The 17,641-nt window shown below is 37.9% G+C and overlaps 1 long non-coding RNA gene across 1 annotated transcript; it reads right to left on the bottom strand.

Moving 5' to 3' along the window:
* Positions 1–14,448: 14,448 nt before the first annotated feature.
* On the bottom strand, positions 14,449–17,215 carry LOC120434544. The gene is made up of 4 exons (XR_005609164.1): positions 17,057–17,215; positions 16,067–16,213; positions 15,132–15,315; positions 14,449–15,053 (listed from the first exon to the last, which is right to left on the bottom strand). It is a non-coding gene; the product is annotated as an uncharacterized LOC120434544 (long non-coding RNA).
* Positions 17,216–17,641: the final 426 nt, after the last annotated feature.

Genomic DNA, 17,641 nt, shown 5'->3' with positions numbered 1-17,641 from the left:
AACGTTTGCAGATTAAGGGGCGTGAAATATTATAGAAATCGCATGTTTCCACAATTAAACAAATTAACTGTTGTGCACAGTTTAGTCTCCACAATCACACGCTGTGAGTCTATTGCACACTGTTTTTTACTGTGATATTTTTGTTTACTTAGCTTAGTCTAGCAATTGAAACCTACCAATTACTAACCTTACACTAGTAATTTCAGTGCATTTAGTTCCGTTCTTACTTCTTCTGCCTTGGGCCCTTTCGAGTGAAAGATCTAAGATTGTAGATGGAAATTGGGGCTTGGAAATGTATTTATTTCATGGATATCTGTCCTTTATACATCTCCTTGTGCAAGCAAATCCACTAATGGCATTCAATTCAGCTTTTTTTAGTCTTTCTGGTGGCACTAGACCATTGTGCCCATTATTCCCTCTATTGTTTACACTTGCTATAGAGCCCCTGTCAATCTTTCTGAGGTCCTCCTCTATTTTTAGTGGAATTTCCAGATTGGGCACAGAATTTAAATTATTGCTTTATGCTGATGATGTATTGCTGTATGTCTCAGATCCTGTTCTCTTCATATCATCAATTTTATCTGCTTTTCAGAGATTTGATTCATTCTCTGGCTTTAGAGGGAACATCACTAAAAGTAAATGCTATCGTATCAGTGCTGCAGCATCACAGCTCACACATTCTGATATCCCTTTTAAACTGAGCCCCTCTGGTTTTAAGTATCTAGGGATCAGTGTAACCAGAACATTAAACGCTCTTTTCTCTGCTAATTTCTTGCCTTTAATGTCTAAAATGATACAGGACCTCCAAAGGGTGAGGAAGGTTACCTCCCTCGCTTATCGGAAGAATCAATGCAATTAAAATGAACATTTTACCCAAATTCCTCTTTTTGTTCCAATGCCTCCTACTTTTCCTGCCAAAGAATTTTCTCATAACATCTGATCAAACATATTGGACTTCTTATGGTGCCTAGGATTTTCAAATCCACACTTCAGAGATGCAAATTCAGCAGTGGATTGTCACTTCCTAACTTCTTATTGTATTATTGTGCAGCTTATATCCACAAAATCTCATTTTGTTTCAGATCTATGGACCTTCTATGGTGCAATTTAGAGGCCCAGCCGTGTTTCCTCAATGGTTTACTTACTTCAAGTAAAAATGCAATACATTTTTATTTAATTTTTGTCTACAATTTGTGATAAATATAGACACAACAGTGGTCTATCCTTGAGTTAGGTGCCTTTTAATATGCTTGAATGACTCATTGGCTAGTTTTACATCAAATAAGCAGAAACAAACAAAAAAATCCTCCTTATTTATTTATTTATTCAATTGTTTTCGACTCGCCCCACACACTTGTAAAACATTTATTTAATTCTTTTATAAAAGTGCACCTGTAATAAATGAGCAATATTTTTGTATTCTCTTCTGAATGACAGAATTTTTGACTAGGATTCTGCATGGTTACAACTAACCAAATCCTCCAAATAATATCCCAATTGAAATATTACAAGGACACCAGGATTATTTCATCTGCACACACATTTTCTCCATGTTACAGTAAAGAGATAGTGTCTAGAATAACAACAATGTGCTGCTGGGGTGAAAAACACTAAAGGATGCTGCAGGAAGCTACAGCTAATTTAAAGAAAATGGAAAATAAGATGAACCAACTTATTTTTTACACAGGCACTGAATGGAAAGGATTTCTTATTCTCTGAAGTAAAGAAAAATTTGCCTAGAATTACAAATAATATAGTAGAAGTGAGATAAATTATAAGGAGATAGCTCCTGGGCATTGTTTTAAGTTATAATTTTACCTGACTTTACATAGAAGGAATTTGAAAAGTTTCACAAGAGGAGGTGTTTTAAAATATCTCCATTTCCAAGCAACATGCTATAATTATTTCCTCTGCATATCAAAGGTATTTAAAAAGATGGGGAAGAGATAGTGTTCTGTCCTCACTAGATGTGGGCTTGACTTAGATTATCCAGTTAGACAGACAGTGAACAGAATGAGAAGAAGAGAATGCTTTCAACTCAGATTCTTCTTTAATCTGGTATCTTCACTTTACAATGGCATGTTACTTTGAGTTTTCTATACTATCCTTTATCCATTTTCCTCTTTATCTCGCCTTTCTCTTTTTTTGTAAAACTAAATAAACACAAAACAGATCATTGTCTTCTCATTCACTGAGCATACATAATATATTAGTTGAGACTGAGTTTTAATGACAACCAGCAACAACATAAATCTTAAAGTTGACTAAATTAAACATAACCTTCAGTGAACTAGCATTATTCCTTACAACAAGTTAGCAAACACATGCTAATATATATTTGCTAGCATACAAATAGATATACAAATGAGTAATAGCCACACAGCTGAAATACAGTCCCAATCAAAAATTTAAGACCACTTGAAAAATGGCAAAAAATCATATTTTGCAAGGTTGGATCTTAACAAGGTTCCAAGTAGAGCTTCCACATGCAACAAGAAGAAATGAAAGTGAGACAAAAAATTTTTTGAGAATGCAGTTTATTTTAAAAAAAAAGCACTCAAACTGAAACAGGCTGTTTTACAACTGATCAAAAGTTTAGGACCACATGCCTATAAAAGGCCAAATCTGTGCAGATATGTGGATTCATTGTCATTTTCTGTCAGGTAGTCACACTGTCATGACGTTCTGATGGCAAAGGCAAAAAAACTTTCCCTTTTTGAACGTGGTCGGGTTGTTGAACTCCATAAACAGGGTTTCTCTCAGTGCACCATTGCTGCTGAGGCAGGACGCAGTAAGTTGGAATTTCTTAAATGATCCTGAGGGTTATGGAACAAAAAAGTCAAGTGGAAGACCCAAAATAATTTCACCAGCACTGAGCCGGAGGATCCGTCAAGACACTGGACAATCTGTCAAGACACTGGACAATCCTTGACCCAAATTAAGGCCGTTACTGGTGCTGACTGCAGCCCCAGAACCATCAGACTATGGTGGTTATGGGGCTGAAGGGTTTCAAAAACGAAAAACGTCTGTCCAAACAACTGTTTGGACTTTGCAAGAGAGCACCAAACATGGGACATTGAAAGGTGGTAGAAAGTTTTATTCTCTGATGAGAAAAATTTAACCTTGATGGTCCTGATGGTTTCCAACATTATTGGCATGACAAGCAGATCCCACCTGAGATGCTTTCTACGCGCCACAGTGGAGGGGGCGCCATAATGGTCTGGGGTGCTTTTTCCTTCAGTGGAACAATGGAGCTTCAGGAGGTGTTGGGGCATCAAACAGCCACTGGCTATGTCCAGATGCTGCAGAGAGCATCCCTCATGACTGAAGGCCCTTGTCTGTGTGGTAACGACTGGGTTTTTCAATAGGACAATGCTACAGTACACAATGCCCGAAGGACAAGGGACTTCTTCCAGGAGAATAACATCACTCCTTTGGACCATCCCGCTCCCCCTGATCTAAATCTAATTGAGAACTTTTGGGGTTGGATGGCAAGGGAAGTTTACAAAAATGGACAACAGTTCCAAACAGTAGATGCCCTCCATGTGGCCGTCTTCACCGCTTGGAGAAATGTTCCCCCTCACCTCATGGAAACGCTTGCATCAAGCATGCCGCTACAAATTCTTGAAGTGATCAGTAATAACAGTGGAGCTGTTAATTTGGAACTTTGATTCTGTTTTACGGGTTTATGGGTTTTTCTGGAGGAGTGGTCCTAAACTTTTGATCAAGTGAAAACAGCCTATTTTAGTTTAAGCGTTGTTTTCAATAAATTTCCCACTCATTTCTTCTTGTTGCACGTTGAAGCTCTACTTGGTAGTGATGGTAAATTTGATTCTTTTTACTGAATCGAGTTTTAATGAGTCACTCACCAATGTGAATCGGGTTTTTTGAGTCATTTGATTCACTGAGTCAGTTGACCAGAGAGTGCAAAAAATGTACATTTTCACTCAAACTTAATTTCTTTTCTCTTTTCATGTATATCCTACTGCTAAGATGAGTGATTCTAAAAGAAAACAATTTTATAGAGCAAAAAAGAGCAAAAAAATTTCTAAAGGGAACATTTATTTTGTTTATTTTTATTTTATTAGTATTTTCCTTAAATGTGTCAAACATATATTTTCTCATCTAAATGTCCACTGAGCTGTGAGCCAGGGGGCGGTAATGCGCCTTAACATTCGTTGCCTTCCAAGAAGAAGAAGAAGCTGTGAGCCAGGAGGGAGGGGGTGAGTGAGTGAGTGAGTGAGTGACTGATTCGCTCGCTCTATGAGTCAGCACAGGAAAGGAGGGGGTGAGTAGCTCAAATGTGCTGTTAGCATGTTAGCAGAGTGATGCTACTGTGAACCGAGGAGCTATTGTCTTGATGTGAGCTTCTACTCAGGGTTTTTTCTTCCAGTTCAGAGCAGAAATGTTTTTGTTAAGATACTGGATGTTGTGTTTTTCTCCACAATTTTAATTATAAGCTAGATATGTTGCTGCTAACAGCAACAGGGATGAGTCAGTGAGTCAGTTGGGCTTGTGAATCATGATTCATGAGTCAGTAAAGTGATTCTCGAGTATTGAACGATTCGTTCATGATTTGCGCATCACTACTACTTGGAACCTTGTTAAGATCCAACCATGCAAAACATGGTTTTTTTTGCCATTTTTCAAGTGGTTAAACTTTTGATCAGGACTGTAGTAACTCAGTATACTGACATTACACATGCATCACACATCAAATACTAAGGTTATAATATGCCATGGAAACTTACAGGCAGACGTGGGCAAAGGTTTCACCTCTACTGCGCACTTGTCCTGAACTAGCTGGGCATAACAAGCTTCCCAAGTACCAACTGTAGCCACAAGAGGGTGCCAAATCATACAAAACAAAAGCATATTAACACATTCAAACTATAACAACACAGAAAGAGGACTCAAAGAGTAAGCATGGAGTTATGCACCACCACTGAACATGAATATTTGCTATATATGCTATATACATAAATATCTACTGGGACACACTAATGAGAAGTGGGGTCATATGGGTATATATGAAAAAGACTTTATGAGGTAAACTGAAAACTGAACTACAAAAGCCTCAATGAGTTAACTTTTCATGTGCTGCAGCATGCCATTGCTTCCAGTGATGGCATTGAGATACCTGCCCAGTAATAAGAATTTAATGATATCCCATGGCCTGCTTACAGCTTCAAGACATCCCCTTTTCCTTCTCAAGCCTGGAATGAGTTCATATAGCAAAAGTAAAGTTGTGGTCGCAGTATTTCATCGTCTAGCTAGCTAGTAAACAGAAGTGAGCATAAAATGGAGTAATGTTTTTCAGTGCCAGGTAACATTCATTTGCAACTTTTCAAATAGGTCAACAAGTATCACCAGACAAACAGTTTTGGCCAGTTTGTTAGTGTATCAGTGAACTAAATGTACAGCTGCTGTGTAGGCAGTGAAAAAAATATTATTGTAAAACACTGACAGAGGAAAGAAAGATGTAAGAAAGAAAGAAAAAAAGGAAAGGAAAACAAGATTTTTTTTTTCCAAACAACAGACTCAGCAAGTGAAATTTGTGAAAGGGAAACTGGCCAAATCACAAGAACAATCAAAACATTTTATATCATAAAGTAACAATCCCACAACTGTATTTATTGTCATGCTATAATACTGATTAGATTCGCTTAACAATGATTGATACTGAACATACATAACTTTATGACATTTGAAGTAAAGTTAGCAACATTGACTATCTCTCCATCATTGCATCTGTTAGTGGGTGGGATATATTAGGCAGCAAGTGAACATTTTGTTGTGTTAGAAGCAAAAAAAATGAGCAAGCATAAGGATTTGAGTGCGTTTGACAAGTGCATTTGGTCCAGTTGAAAAACATAATAGGGTTCAGCTTGTTGTGAAAAATGTTTTACATGTAACCATATCTCACAATGGTTGTGAGGTATGGTTTACACTTAATGAGATACATTTAATGAGTGTGAGCCAGACATAGTGAAAGCAGGATTCCTGCTGCTGTCAGCACAGGGTGGATCTCCTTTCTGAGATGAACAAAGTGTGAGCAGCTAACACTTTGTCATGTGGTGTTGTCCACAGCATGGTACTAGAATCAGTTGAAAGAGTAAATGAATGGACAAGAAAAAATATTTTGCAAAAAGAGCGAAAATAGAATCACTTTGGTTTCGTTATGCTTTTTTCACTGACTCACCAACAAAAAGGTTCTGGTTTTGAACCCTCCTGGGTCCTTTCTGTGAGGACTTTTTATGTTGTACCTCTGCCTGCATCGGTGTCCTCCCACTACCCAAAGACATGCTCATTAGGTTAATTAGCTGTTCTAAATTGGCTGTACATGTGAATTTTAGCATGGAGGGTTGTCTGTATCTGTGTGAAATCCCTGTGATGGACTGGAAACCTGCCCAAGGAGCCGGTTTCACCTCTGTGTTGGCTGTGATAGGCTTCAGCCCCCTGCAGCCCTGAATTGCCCAGGCGCTTAGGAAAACAAATGAATCGATTCTGCAAGATTCTCCAGCAGAGACTAACAGACTACTGTTACTACTGTTGTAGACAGAAAAAGGATGTTCTTTCTGCTCAAGCACAGCACTACAGTCACCATCCTGACATATCAGACAGACAAATATACAGAACACCAATAGTTCTTCTGTCATAGTTGCATGTACCCACCCAGGTCTTGGCAGCAACTGCCTCAACTGTGTGTGTTTTCAGGCATGGAATCTTCATCATACACAGATGACTCCTGTTCAGTTTTTCTTTTGCAAATGCATCACAGAAACTAAATGAACCTGCAAGTGTTTGAACCTCGGCAGGACCTTACTGTATGAACTTTACACATTCTCCCATGAATGGTCTTGTTAACAAGAATAAACAATACATTTTGACTAGATGTTATCTTTAAGTGCCTGTTTGTATGTAATATTCTTTTTTTAAGGCATTTTGCTTGAAATTTCGATCTTATGTCTTTTGAGTTATTGCACAAATTAATAATTAGGTCCTCTGGCAAACATCAAAGTAAGCATGTGTGATATTTCCTCTCCGTAACAGCAAGACAAAAATGATCTCAGAGTAATGATAATTTTGCTAATTTTGTTTTAGTTTGGCCAACTTTTGGGGGTTTACAGCAAATAAGTAATAGTTCCTGCTAGATTCCTGATGTAACAGAGTGGCTTGACTACCTTCCAACATGTCATGTACAGAAATCCTCTGAACACTTTAACATTAGTATTTTATTTTTGATGTAACTTAATCAATATTGATATATAGTTATCAGTTGAGGCCCATGATCTGATTACATGAAAGTACCAACAAATACAGTAGCTAGCAAAAGTATTCGGCCCCCTTGAACTTTTCCACATTTTGTCACATTACAGCCACAAACATGAATCAATTTTATTGGAATTCCACGTGAAAGACCAGTACAAAGTGGTGTACACGTGAGAAGTGGAACAAAAATCATACATGATTCCAAACATTTTTTAAAAATAAATAACTGCAAAGTGGGGTGTGCGTAATTATTCAGCCTCCTTTGGTCTGAGTGCAGTCAGTTGCCCATAGACATTGCCTGATGAGTGCTAATGACTAAATAGAGTGCACCTGTGTGTAATCTAATGTCAGTACAAATACAGCTGCTCTATGACGGCCTCAGAGGTTGTCTAAGAGAATATTGGGAGCAACAACACCATGAAGTCCAAAGAACACAGCAGACAGGTCAGGGATAAAGTTATTGAGAAATTTAAAGCAGGCTTAGGCTACAAAAGATTTCCCAAGCCTTGAACATCCCACGGAGCACTGTTCAAGCCATCATTCAGAAATGGAAGGAGTATGGCACAACTGTAAACCTACCAAGACAAGGCCGTCCACCTAAACTCACAGGCCGAACAAGGAGAGCTCTGATCAGAAATGCAGCCAAGAGGCCCATGGTGACTCTGGACGAGCTGCAGAGATCTACAGCTCAGGTGGGGGAATCTGTCCATAGGACAACTATTAGTCGTGCACTGCACAAAGTTGGCCTTTATGGGAGAGTGGCAAGAAGAAAGCCATTGTTAACAGAAAACCATAAGAAGTCCCGTTTGCAGTTTGCCACAAGCCATGTGGGGGACACAGCAAACATGTGGAAGAAGGTGCTCTGGTCAGATGAGACCAAAATGGAACTTTTTGGCCAAAATGCAAAACGCTATGTGTGGCGGAAAACTAACACTGCACATCACTCTGAACACACCATCCCCACTGTCAAATATGGTGGTGGCAGCATCATGCTCTGGGGGTGCTTCTCTTCAGCAGGGATAGGGAAGCTGGTCAGAGTTGATGGAACGATGGATGGAGCCAAATACAGGGCAATCTTGGAAGAAAACCTCTTGGAGTCTGCAAAAGACTTGAGACTCAGGTGGAGGTTCACCTTCCAGCAGGACAATGACCCTAAACATAAAGCCAGGGCAACAATTGAATGGTATAAAACAAAACACATCCATGTGTTAGAATGGCCCAGTCAAAGTCCAGATCTAAATCCAATCGGGAATCTGAAAGATCTGAAAACTGCTGTTCACAAACGCTGTCCATCTAATCTGACTGAGCTGGAGCTGTTTTGCAAAGAAGAATGGGCAAGGATTTCAGTCTCTAGATGTGCAAAGCTGGTAGAGACATACCCTAAAAGACTGGCAGCTGGAATTGCAGCAAAAGGTGGTTCTACAAAGTATTGACTCAGGGGGCTGAATAATTACGCACACCCCACTTTTCAGTTATTTATTTGTAAAAAATGTTTGGAATCATGTATGATTTTCGTTCCACTTCTCACGTGTACACCACTTTGTATTGGTCTTTCACGTGGAATTCCAATAAAATTGATTCATGTTTGTGGCTGTAATGCGACAAAATGTGGAAAAGTTCAAGGACGGCCGAATACTTTTGCAAGCCACTGTAACTTGTGTAAAAGAGCGAGAATTTTGATCTGATGATAATGTTTACTTTCTAAGGTCTACACCATCACCGGGGATAACTCTAATCCTACTATAACACTATCTTTTGAAGAAAGGTAAAGCGTTTTTTTGTGCCCTGATTGCAAACACTTGGAAGATAGATATTGTTCCCTTAGCCTTATTTTCATCAGTATACCCTGGTTCCCCAACACTGTACCAAGCCAGTATATGACTTTAGTTATCTTATGAGATTCAAACCCCAATTTATTGCTCTAAAGAGTAATGTTGCCACTACACATTCCACCTGCTGACATTGAGAAATTTTACCAGGCCACTGGATAAAAATTCATTGGTTACTTTGCCAGTTGTCATCAATAACTGTTGGATGGTGCTTAAGTTTATTTTGAATGAGCAGGGTCACATTTTTATTCCACAAAAAGACTGCTGTAAATCTTCTTTATCTACACTACTGAAATCACTTCATCTAAATTTAGGCCATTTCCATTTTGCAACAAATTTTTACTTTAAAATATATTGAGTGGGCTATCACAAAAAAAGAACTTTAAACAAAAAGACATAAAGATACTTTGAATCTTAACTTACTGATCATTTATGGATGGCTTGTGCTCCGAGCTTTCTGCTTCGTGTTTCAAGTGAAATTATTCCCAAATGGAAACATTAGCTAAAATTATACCGAGGAACTTATCTAGCTCACAAGCAAATACGAATCTTTTTGTCATAGTTTAACAAATCTGGGGAAATTGGTTACCTTCAAGACCTTTAGACCTGTGTCTGTTTCTGAAATGATCCTCCGAGGCAGCTGTTGGACATCCACTCCAAGAGAATGTTTTACTCAGACCACCTGAAGTATTCAATGGCCTTTAATGACTGGATAAGGGCTCATTAAATATAACATCAGTGCTAGAGTTTTATTCCACCTCTGGATCATGCTGTTCCTCACAAAGACACAATATATTTTTAAATTGGTTTTTTGAGAGTTATTATGCTCATTTTCAGATTCTTATTTTTAAACTCTTGAAAAGCTTTGAATGATTCCAAGGTCAAAGTAATCCTTTTTATGCTATGTAGACCTTATTTTATCCACAATCTGAGACAGGCTCTCAATTTTTTTTTTTAGCATCTCACCTTATCCACCCTCCCTTCAGGACAACTTTCCTCTGATTAGCTGACACTCTTATTGCTCCCACAAATAGAGCTCAGGAATCGCAGTGCATTCTGGGTAGTGACAACCATGCTGTTGTTCAGGCAAAACTGAATAAAGATTTCTGTGTAGGTAGACATGGTTGTCTTAAGTGCAGTAACTGGACTAACTTTATTAATTTATTCATTTCACGCACGGGGGAAGTGGCCATCCTTGCACTGGCAGCTGTAAACAGTCTGTGTGATCTGTTTGCTCTGTGTTTAGTAATAATAATAATAACATAGCAGACATATTACTCACACAAATGAGAACAAGTGTCAGCTTTCTTTCTCTTATTCTTTCTTCCTCTCACTTTCTCTCGCTTTCTGTCAGTCTCTGGATGTCAAACAATATCAAACAGATACTTTTAGACATGTCAATAACATGAATCAGGAAGATGCAGGCCAGTAGGTAAGACTTTAGATGAAAAGATGAGAACAAATGTGCCAATCTGGTAGCAGGTCAGTGTAAAATGAACTAAAAGAAGATCAACTGGTTTCTACTGCTCTTGATTAGTGCCAGTGTGTGTGTGTGTGTGTGTGTGTGTGTGTGTGTGTGTGTGTGTGTGTGTGTGTGTGTGTGTGTGTGTGTGTAGTTTTTGTTCTTACTCCTACAATGAGGTTTACAACAACAAGTTCTAACAAAAGTGAGTCATCCATAATTTCTTTATATTTTATAATAGTTACATTTGGCTTTGAATTTATCTCAGAATCTAATCTCACATGTTCACACTATTATCTGCCAGGTGTTGGGCATTGTTGATGCATTCTTCTTCTATAGTACAACCTCAAATATTTCATAAAAATCAAGGAGGCCATATAAAATTTTATAATAAATAAATGGATCCTATTGTCTGCAGTTGCCAAGCAGAGATATTTGAAAAATCAATAATTTTTCAAAAATGGTTCAAAAGGATTGCAATAATTATTTAATATTAATGTCTCAGGAGTTGTTAGGACCACATTATTTTGACTTTCCGTATCATCTGCTCTGTCTGCCTGTTTCTGCCCCCTTACTCATTCAGTTTTATTTTAACTGTCAACAGCTTTTGATTGATTCAGGGTAATAATACTGATAGAACACTTAAGAAGAAAATTCTCTTTTTATCTGGGCCATTAATCTACGTTCAGACCCCATCAGCCTAACTCCCAACCCAGCTCATTTCCTTGAAATTTTAGTTGAGCAAGCAGTATCTCTTCAGATCTTTTGAAAATGCAAATGCCACCGTTTCTTATTCAGTACAGTTGCATTCATGATTGCATATGTGACATGTAGAACTATAAAATACAGGACTACTTATTTGGCAGAATATAATATCAATAATATCAATAAAGCATGACGTTTCTCAAATGATTTTATGGAAAAGTGTCACAGTAAGTACTGCTTAGCTTTGGCCTCCCTGTTTTCTTTGTCTCGCAGGTCTAGGTCGGGCGGGGCAAGCTTGGCTCCACCCATTGTATCCCTGGTCTACACACCTGTGGCTCGTTTCCCTGATTTCCCCTGCTAGTATATAAAAAGCAGCCCAGGTAACTAGTCTTCACCAGATCGTCTGCTTAGCCATGAAGAAATCATGCTGTCAATCTATTCAATCATCATGGTGAAAATTATTATTGTGTGCCAACCTCTCTGAGGAATCACTGCTACTGTAACCTACTCACCTGTTTCATCAAGCTGGTTCATTCCTGGAAAACATTCCCTGGAAACGCAAGAACATTTTTATATATCAATCCTGTGTATATCCTCTCTCTCAGTGGATTACCTCCTTAGACACAGATTCTGCCCTGAGCTTGCCCATCACTGTTGTTCTCTCTGGAGAGTATCTCAGTACAAGATTTCTGTGTTTCAAGAGCTGTGCTTTGTGTACAATTAAGTAATGAATACTGCTCAATTCAGTCTCAGTCTGGTCATCTGTTTCTCCACTGGTGCTTGTGCCTTTATAGGAAAGTAGAAGCTTGGACACATTTCTCAGGTTTACAACCATAGGATTAAAAATCCCAGTCACCGAGGGGCCACAACCAAGGGGGCTCCTTATGCCATTACCAAACGTGGATAAATAGGTGGAGCATCAGCAAGAACATGTGGCCCAAAATCTGCCAAACCAAACATGTGGAACATCAAGAATAACATTTAGAAACTGTGCGACTGTTGGCCTCTAAGTTAGAGGCTTTAGAAAGGAGACTTTGCAAACCAATTCCTGACATCAAAGTGGCTTCATCCATCATTTTTATATAGTTGATGTGAAGGAGTCAGGTCACCTTTCAGCCTGTGGGATATGCCTGCTCACAAGTGTTAAGTGAAGAGTACTTTAAAGTAACATTTTACTGTAATTACTTTACATTTTCAATAATTACTCTACAAAATTCAGTAATCTTATTTCAGTTATGTTTGTGCTGTTACTTATGTTAAAAGGTTGTTCAGATATCTACATGATAGGCATATAGGAAAAACAAACTTTCTTCCTACACATTTTGTGTGCAGAAAGGACAAAAATGGTGGCGTGTACTTTTAGCATAACAGTACTTTTATTTTACTGCATGACATGACAAGAGCATGATGTGAAGTCTAAACTGCATCCAGAACAGGAACAACTGCTAACACAACATCGTCTCTTAGCAAACATCGTCTGCATTGCTTTACTGCTTCATCTCTGACATTTACCAAACAGCATGTGATTTTTTGGGGGGTTTGATACTAAAAGACAAAGTATCGCACTTCCTACCCATGACATAATACAGTAGATTTCAGTGTCAAATATTTATCCCAGATTTCATCAGTAGGAGGTAATGCACTACATTTGAATACTTGAAAAACTGGGTTTTTCCCTTGCCTGTTCACAGTAGGATCAGTTAAGAGGAGTTATATTTTCATGAGTCTGTTTTGACTCAGCTACTCAAATCTCTCAGAGCCCTGCAGGGATTTTCACCTGCGGCCAGGTGCACTCAGGGGATGCAGCGCTCGCAGGCTTTCTCTCCTTTTGGTCAAGTTGCAGCAGAGATTTTTACATTTGAACTTCTTTGTAGGCACTGTTACTTTTTAGAAACTGGTCAACACAATCATTTCCTGCAGAAGACTATGAATGATTTGCAAAAACCATGACACTGATGACATTTATTTTATTGTTTCCATTTTTTTTGTTAGTAATAAGTTCTTTCATTTACTTTTGAAACTCTGTGACACTTTCTCTACAAAGGTGTTATTAAAATAAGCTCTCTGTGCCTACTTCCCACATACATACATACAGCTAGAGCAGAAACTTAATTAGGCAGGATCATAAGAGAATGAAGAACACTAAAGAAGGAAAGCTCTTTTCCTTCTGTTATTCTCTCTGCATACTCCAGTCTCATGGTCTACCTCTAATTAGCAAATGTTAAATTTATATCCTTTGTTGTGAGAGGTTAGACAACTAAGTTGTTAGAGGCTGCCCTTGTCGTTGTTAAAAATGGCAGTGCTGATATTTTGTATCACATTTTTCTTTTTATCAAAGAAAATACAGCCAGGTATGTATTGATTGCTGTCACTGATTACACCCTGCTGCGTGCTGTCTTAAATACATTGTTTGTAGAAACAAGTCTCATCACTCAGCAGCCAACTACTTAACACCTCAGGGTGCTCATTTGGCTTGTTATTTTTGTATGTATTATTTAATTATTGTGTAAATGTGAAGTAACTTTAATTTCATCCAGTGGATTGTATAGCCCCCAGCAGTGGCGGTCCTAGCCTGTTTGGCGCCCTGGGCGAACACTTAGACAGATGTACCACATCTATGCATTGTGTATATAGTAGATTAGATAGCCAGCACATATTATTCTGCAGAATAATCACTCAGAAAAATAAAGGTGCCAACTGGAACCAAAAGTGGTTCTTTAGAGTGATGCCATAGAAGAACCTGTTTTGGTGCCACAAAGAACCTTTCAAACAATGGTTTGAATGGAACCATTTTTAAAAAGCTCCTTCAAAAGGTTCTTTAAAAAACCATTTTAAAGAACCTTTTTGGAAATGGTTCTTTAAAGAACCGTTTTAAATTTTTCAAAATCTTTCAAAATCTTCAAAATCTTATTGTATATTTTATTCTATTTTATTCTACTGTATATAGTATTTTATTTTTATTTTTATTCTATTCTGTACAGTTGTGTACTGTATTTATTCTTATTTTATTTTATTCTAATTTTTGCTTCATAACTTTTGCACTGTCCACTTCCTGCTGTGACAAAACAAATTTCCCACGTGTGGGACTAATAAAGGTTATCTTATCTTATCTTAAAATAAAATGTATCATAAATTGAATTTGAGTAGGGTAAAATAAATATGAGCACAGCATAGACATATATTAATGGTTTATTGCCATTTCGTAATATACCAAAAGACAAAAAGGCATTTTAACCCTCAGCACAACATCCCTACTAATACATGTCACATATTAGTCATTTAAACAGTAATAATTAAACATTTTTACTATACTATAAATAAATATATATATGAATACTATATCCATAGATAACACAACAATGAATACATGTATTGTTTAATTAATAAAACATCAGAAAGTGATAAAAACACATTAGAAATACCAATGTCTTGACCAATAAATCAAGACATTTTCATCAGCAGATGTTTGCATGTTCAGTAAAAATATTTCAACAACAAGTTTCTGATTAAAATTATCAATGAACTTCAGCCTTACCTTATGTAAGGTAAGTTTCATGTTGGACTCATGGTCCTTTGTTAGTCCAGTTTAGGACAATGTCTCTGACATATGTATCATATCAAATATATGTCATATCAAAACAACCCCACACCTACAGTTGTTTCAGTTTTTCACAGGTGTTTCCTGTCAGCTGGTCAACCTCACTCAGGTGGACATCCATATCAGCCAACAGAACGACAAGCTCCTCCTTTTGTGCTTCAAATCCCTCCCACTCTGAGACAAGGAGCTGAGAGAGAGAAAACAAGGGTCAATTATAAAGAAGAGAGAAAAGTGAAACCCTCCTCAGAAGGTCTGACTCGCATACCTGCAGTCGACCTGTGATGGACTCCTGTTTGGCGTTCACGTCATCCCAGCGGCGGCCCGCACTCCCTCGCTGTTGCCAGCAGCTGAGTCTGCAGGGTGCCCTGGAAGAGCAGAGTTAATGTTCAACTCCTCCTTGTCAGGCTCTCCAGCTGGATGAGCCGAGGTCTCCCCTCTCGCTGCTGCCTCTGAACACACAAACACAAATTGCATGTGAAGCAGGAGGTGCAGATTTTTTTGCTATTCTTTTTTAAATCCAGGCTTGATAACGTGGAGGTATTTGGAAAACTTTTTTGGCCAGCGGACGACTGTTGTCTCGCAGAAAGTCAAATCAAATGTATGCGATACACAATTAATTCACAAGAACACATTATAAAAAACTAGTCCAGTTCTTGCCTGATTTCAACTGAATTCTGCATCAAAACAGGGTAAAATGAGTGTTAGCAGCAAATGTGAGCACAAAGCCTCACTTTGTACAAGCCTGCTATTAAAGTTCTCCTCTTTGCAGACAACTTTCCTGTTTTCAAGGCACAACTTGGATCTGCTGTACAAATCTTATGGCTACACGCTAAATGAAACAGTGAGCACGACTCCAGATTCTGATCCCTCAGCCTAATATGGTCCCAAAAGGCTCACAAAAACCCACATAGCAATAACAATAAAGCAAATGTTGAGGCTTCAAAATACAAAGTCCATAAACCAATGGCTGACATGGGTTTTATCATAAGGGTGATAAATATACAACATGTGTTTTTAAGACTAAAAGTATAATACAGATTTTAGTCTGAGAGATTTGATGTTCATTTACCTGCAGATGCACTATACGTGCCTGCTCCGTGGTTTTCCACAATGTTTTGCACATCACTATTTAATACAGGAAGTAGGTGAACTAAAACAAGTCATCTTTCTTTGTGAGAGGACAATATTAATGAAACAAACCTCAATGACATCATAGAGATCCCTAAAGATGCTCCTGCTGCTTCTCTTCCTCCTCATCCTAAGCTTCCTTCTCCTTGTCCTCGGCTTCCATCCAATTGTAATTCAGTGTAATTGTTTTTCTCCCTCCTCTTCCTCATTTTGTTGGAGCTGTGAACAGAATTAGTGTGAATCTGAGTTAATTTGTGCAAACAAGAAAAATCTACAGCTTTTCGGTCAGAGGTGGTCTTGTGATTTAAGCCGGGTAGAGTAGATTTATGTGTTGATACTACCTGCTTCAGCTCTACGACTGGCTGCTGAGCGATATTTACACCCTGGCTGAATTACAAACTTTAACCACGTGCTGAACTTTGGCCCAGCTTTGATACCTCTTGTTAGTATAATGACCTCTTCTTGGCTTAATATATGATGGTGGATAAATGAAATGTACAAAGAAAATTTAACTATATTACAAAAGGACATCCATCCTGGTAACATCAAATGACCGGAGCATAACTTGTCAACTAGTTCTCATGTGTCACATTTCTAATCATTCAAAACACTTATGCATAGCTGTATTTTATACAGTTCTTACAGAATGCAAAGTACAGGCTGATGTGAGTATTTAATGTACGGCTCAGCTCTACTGAATTTCTGAGTTTCTAGAGCAGACACAGCTCACATCACAACAGGCTTCAGGCGCCATTTTAGTGACTTTAACAATATTATAAATTTTAATATCGGACTAGTGACATTAGGTTATGTACGCAGCACGCAATAAAACCACATATTTTAGAAGTCAAAGGTTCAAATTAGTTGGGAGCACCTTCACTTAATTATAACAGTGGTTTTGTTAGGAAAACAGTTCTGTATACCGATACTAAATTACGTTAATGTCAACGGCTAACGTATCTAACATAGCTAACTGTTTTTTTTAGCACAGCATTAACAGCAAGCTACAATGGCGAGTAACAAAAACAAAACAGTAAAAAGGTTTTAATGAAAATGTTTTACCTTGTCCAGCAGTCCCAGAATCCAGAGCTTCAAAGACCAGCAGGTCCTCAAGACTGTTATCCGTTTCGCTGTCACCGTCCGTGAGAACTTGTTTTTTCCCTTAGAACAGGGGTCTGCAACCTTTAACACCGAAAGAGCCATTTGGACCCGGTTTCCACGCAAAAGAAAACACTGGGAGCCGCAAATACTTTTTGACATCTAAAATGAAGATAACACTGTATATATTGTTTTTTACCTTTGTGCTCTGTGTAAACAACTAAAGTAAGTAAGTAAAGTTTATTTATTAAGCGCTTTTCACAGACAGGCAGTCACAAAGCGCTGTACACAAAGATTCAAATAAACAATACAATCAATAGACATTATACACAATGTAAAAGATCAAATGTAAATAATGTAAAGAATATCAAATACGTAGATCAACAAAAGGCTTGTTTGAACAGAAAAGTTTTTAACTGCTTTTTAAAAGAATCCACAGAGAAACTAAGTGTGTTGCTTATGAAATCCATGAAGTGCTACAGAGAAAATTACATTTTATTTATGTAATTAACACATTTTGAACTCTTAAATGAACTCTAAATTGAAGAA

Source organism: Oreochromis aureus, linkage group 18 (assembly GCF_013358895.1).
Source record: "Oreochromis aureus strain Israel breed Guangdong linkage group 18, ZZ_aureus, whole genome shotgun sequence".
Lineage (NCBI taxonomy): Eukaryota > Metazoa > Chordata > Actinopteri > Cichliformes > Cichlidae > Oreochromis > Oreochromis aureus.
Note: the sequence above shows the minus strand (reverse complement) of the source record. Positions and strands in the feature narration are given on the sequence as shown.